Source organism: Neoarius graeffei, chromosome 7 (assembly GCF_027579695.1).
Source record: "Neoarius graeffei isolate fNeoGra1 chromosome 7, fNeoGra1.pri, whole genome shotgun sequence".
Taxonomy (NCBI): Eukaryota; Metazoa; Chordata; class Actinopteri; order Siluriformes; family Ariidae; genus Neoarius; species Neoarius graeffei.
Genome location: NC_083575.1, coordinates 20404210 through 20409843, shown reverse-complemented (window position 1 = coordinate 20409843; position 5634 = coordinate 20404210).

The window sequence follows — 5634 nt, the reverse complement described above, 5'->3', positions numbered from 1 at the left end:
AATAATAAGGCAGTAATTAATCCATTTATACTGTAAGTACAACATTTCGGTTTGGAAAAGCCACAGTCCACAAAAGCAAATATATGTATTTATGAACGTAATGGTTAAAGGTAGAATGCTTTTCAGATTTTTCAAGTTTAGGTCATAAAAATAATTTTCCCTGACACCCAGTTATTTTTGTTTAGTGGACTGAAAGCTACTCAACTCAAATCACAGACTTCCAATTTTTTTAATAGAACAGTTAATTAATTTAAGGCCATGTGGCCTTAAATTCTCTGCTATTTTTTCCTGCTTCACCATGACCCAATTCAAGATACTATGCCATGCATCATGTGGTGGGCTTTCCCCATTCAAGCAAGGCATTATGGGATACATGTTTGAAACAGGAGAGAAAAATGGAGGACGTGAGTGTGCGAATGAAACGTGAAAGACCGACTACAGTAATAGAAAGCGAGAAAAAGACGTTATGTTGTGAAGGAAAGGAAACAGGACCAAACTAATAAATATCGGCGGTCAGCGAGCACCTCGGTGTGATCAGCTGTTCGTTTAGCAACAGAATGATGTAACTGGTAAACCTGCACATGCGCACACGGACTTCCACTGTCTGCTTGACTGCACAAAGCGAGCGATTTCATGCACATTATTTGCTCGGGAATCCCCTCAAATTACATAAGTTCCCAGCCACAGAATGGCCTGATATTTTGTGAGATATTACAGAAATAAACATATATCACAATGACCAAATTTCAGAGGGAACTAATTTTGACTGATTTTAAGAAATCGAAAGGCTCACTTTGAGGTCAGGGTTGAACTTAGCATTTATTACATACAGTACTGTGCAAAAGTCTTAGGCACCCTATTTTTTTCATACAAACTTTGTTATAGATTTCTATTTTATAACTTCTACATTATGGAGTCAGCACAAAAACATTTTAGAGTCCAAACATTTGTTTTCCAGCACAAAATTAAATGTTACAGGAAAAAAAAAAGTTTGTATCTGAGCAGAATATTACATAAGAGCACTTTTCAGATTAAAAAAGAAAACATAATGAAGACTACTAGGTTTTGGTGCAAAATGAAGAAGCGAGTGTGACAGTCAAAGTGTCCAGAAGAACTGTAGCTGGTTCTGTAAGATGCTCAGTAAAACCTACAGCTCATTTCCGCATAAAACTGCACTCACTGTACCTGACACTACTTTTTTTTTTTAAAGCAAAGGGTTGTCTCACACCGAATATTGACTTTGTTTCATTTATTATGGCTTACTGCTGTTTATAGTTTTTTTTTTTTTTTGTTAATGTTGAAACATTTCATTTCATGATGTTTTCAAGCCATTTTTGGTCGACAGCATTTCTTTACATGTGCCTAAGACTTTTGTGCATTACTGTACATATTTAACGTTTATATAATATTATGGTGACAAGCAACTTTAATAGTTGTCACTTTTCTCATCACTTCATTCAGATGATAGGAAAATAAACACCTTTCGTTGTTAAATACTGTATGTATTTATATGAATTTAGCTTGAGATTGTCTTGGATTCTAACACTTACCTACCTGAAGCTTTCTGACCAAATAGAATACTTTTTTTAACCAAAAGCACAAGCACACCATTGTGCTACTAAGCAATGATTTATTTCTGTGTTGAAATATAAGAACATTTTGTTTAGCTAAAATATGGACACCCTCTTTCCTTGGCAAGGACTGTGACTCTTTGCCATTAAACCTGAAAACTGCTGCCAACTATGTCACACGCCTGCCTTCTGTCATGCTCCAGCATCACGGTACTAATGTTACAGTATAATTCTGATGAATGAATTTCTAATGAAGCTCAGTACTGTGCTTTTCTGTATACCAGTGTATATAGCACCGATGTTTAAGAAATATGGGGGGAAAATAAATGAACAAATGCCAATGATTTTCTTCAAAAGAATAGAAAAGATGAGATACTTTGTGAGCCATGGGTGAAATAACTGAGGTTGAGACAATTAAGTATATAACAGGAGTGTGTGTCTGGAACTGGAGGTATACCGAGACTTGATCAGGGTGGCGTTGTAGGGCTGGGGAGGGCTGCTTCTGCTTTATCATTTCTGCTTTGACTTATGGCGTGAAATAATCCTATTGCAGGTTTAACATAACATAGCATAACACATTTTGGACAATCTACTGTACACATTAACATGTCACTAAAGACTGATTTCTATGGAAGTGTATACTACAGTACAATGGTGCTTGAAAGTTTGTGAACCCTTTAGAATTTTCTATATTTCTGCATAAATATGACCTAAAACAACATCAAATTTTCACACAAGTCCTAAAAGTAGATAAAGAGAACCCAGTTAAACAAATGAGACAAATATACTTGGTCATTTATTTATTGAGGAAAATGATCCAATATTACATATCTGTGAGTGGCAAAAGTATGTGAATCTCTAGGATTAGCAGTTAATTTGAAGGTGAAATTAGAGTCAGGTGTTTTCAATCAATGGGACGACAATCAGGTGTGAGTGGGCACCCTGTTTTATTGAAAGAACAGGGATCTATCAAAGTCTGATCGTCACAACACATGTTTGTGGAAGTGTATCATGGCACGAGCAAAGGAGATTTCTGAGGATCTCAGAAAAAGCGTTGTTGATGCTCATCAAGCTGGAAAAGGTTACAAAACCATCTCTAAAGAATTTGGACTCCACCAATCCACAGTCAGACAGATTGTGTACAAATGGAGGAAATTCAAGACCATTGTTATCCTCCCCAGGAGTGGTCCACCAACAAAGATCACTCCAAGAGCAAGGCGTGTAATAGTCGGAGAGGTCACAAAGGACCCCAGACTTCTAAGCAACTGAAGACCTCTCTCACATTGGCTAATGTTAATGTTCATGAGTCCACCATCAGGAGAACACTGAACAACAATGGTGTGCATGGCAGGGTTGCAAGGAGAAAGCCACTGCTCTCCAAAAAGAACATTGCTGCTCGTCTGCAGTTTGCTGAAGATCATGTGGACAAGCCAGAAGGCTATTGGAAAAATGTTTTGTGGACAGATGAGACCAAAATAGAATTTTTTGGTTTAAATGAGAAGCGTTATGTTTGGAGAAAGGAAAACACTGCATTCCAGCATAAGAACCTTATCCCATCTGTGAAACATGGTGGTGATAGTATCATGGTTTGGGCCTGTTTTGCTGCATCTGGGCCAGGATGGCTTGCCATCATTGCTGGAACAATGAATTCTGAATTAAACCAGCGAATTCTAAAGGAAAATGGCAGGACATCTGTCCGTGAACTGAATATCAAGAGAAGATGGGTCATGCAGCAAGACAACGACCCTAAGCACACAAGTCCTTCTACCAAAGAATGGTTAAAGAAGAATAAAGTTAATGTTTTGTAATGGCCAAGTCAAAGTCCTGACCTTAATCCAATCAAAATGTTGTGGAAGGACCTGAAGCGAGCAGTTCATGTGAGGAAACCCACCAACATCCCAGAGTTGAAGCTGTTCTGTACGGAGGAACGGGCTAAAATTCCTCCATGCTGGTGTGCAGGACTGATCAACAGTTACCAGAAACATTTAGTTGCAGTTATTGCTGCACAAGGGGGTCACACCAGATACTGAAAGCAAAGGTTCACATACTTTTGCCAAACACAGATGTGTAATATTGGATCATTTTCTTCAATAAATAAATGACCAAGTATAATAATTTTGTCTCGTTTGTTTAACTGGGTTCTCTTTATCTACTTTTAGGACTTGTGTGAAAATCTGATGTTTTCAGTCATTTATGCAGAAATATAGAAAATTCTAAAGGGTTCACAAACTTTCAAGCACCACTGTATATGGCCAAAAGTGTCCAGTTCTACTGAAGGGAAACTGTAAAGCTACAGCAAACAAAGACATCCTATACACTGAAAAAAAAAATCTATCCCCTCGGGCTCATTCTGGGCATCACGGTATACACAGTACTATGCAGAAGTCTTAGACACATGTAAAGAAATGCTGTAGACCAAAAATGGCTTAAAGTAATGAAATTAAATGTTTCTATGTTTAAAAAAAATACTATAAACAGCACTAAGCCATAATAAATGAAACAGTCAATATCTGGTGTGAGACAACCTTTTAAAAAAAAAATAGGTACAATGAGTGCAGTTTTATGCAGAAATGAGCTGTAGGTTTTACTGAGCATCTTACAGAACCAGCCACAGTTCTTCTGGACACTTTGACTGTCACACTCGCGTCTTCATTTTGCACCAAAACCCAGTAGCCTTCATTATGTTTTCTTTTTTTAATCCGAAAAGTGCTCTCTATATGTAATATTCTGCTCAGATACAAACTTTTTTTTCTGTAACACTTAATTTTGTGCTGGATAACGAACATTTGGAACTCTAAAATGTTTTTGTGCTGACTCAATAATGTAGACGTTATAAAATAGAAATCTATAACAAAGTTTGTATGAAAAAAGTAGGGGGTCTAAGACTTTTGCACAGTACTGTACCCTCTAGGACTCATTCTTGGGCATCAAGGTAACTATGTGTATTTTTTTTAGGCCAAAAAGGTACATGCATGTTTTCAAGCAGTGTATATAAAGGGTACAAATAATAGGGTACCTTCGAAGGTACGGTACTACCCCAGTGACAAGCCATTGTACCCCTAAAGGTAGCATAATGTGCTTTATTGTCTGAAAGTGAAGATGAGAAATCTAGATAGAAACAATTTTAAAACATTAGTGCTTTTAACTTAAAATGGCATTTGATATGAATACAGTTGAAGTTATCTTAAGTTGAAAGGAATTTTATGTTTATAAACTAAGTTTTCTTGGATGAGTAATGGAGCATAGTAAGTTGTTTTAACTCAAAGTATCAAGCTGAAACAACAAATTATTGTTTTCTAGATTATCTTCAAGTTGAGTTTATTCATTTTTAAGGCAGCAGGTGTACTTTCATTTCTATGTTTAATCAACTTGAAGTTTCTTAGTGTACAATTACGTGCTTCTAACTTTGTGCCAACAGTTTGGAGAAGAACCACATATGGGTACAATGGTCAGATGACCACAAACTTTTGGCCATATAGTGCAAGTCATATTTCTATATAAGTCTTTCTAAATCACTACAGTGTCAGAAATAGGGGTAGAGTAGGAGTCTATTTTTGTCCCCCAAGGTACAATCTACCCTAATGTACCCCCTAGGGCTCATTATTGGACTTCAAGGTAACTATGTGTACCTTTTTAGGGCCAAAAAGGTACATTTATGTTCCCAAGCAGTATAGAAAGGTTACAAATAATTACTAGAGGGAACTGCCCCAGTGACAAGCCATTATACCCCTAAAGGCACAATAATGTACTTTATTTTCTGAGTGAATTAACTATCGCTATGTCTAAAACCTGACTTTTGTAACAGTCATCCCCCAGCTAATAACATTCTCTATTTTAGATCCATCTAACCTTCCGAGTTCCTAAATCTCGTGAGTGATTCTTGTCTGGTAACAGATTTTTTCCAGGTTATAATTAAAAGATCAGAAGTGGATGAGTCACATCCTGTGCCGAATGTGAAACAAATGTGAATTGATCTGTGTTTTCTTGTGTGTGTGTTTAGAACGCATGCCTCAGGCTCTAATATGAACCATAATATAATTGTGGATATATTATATGGTATGTT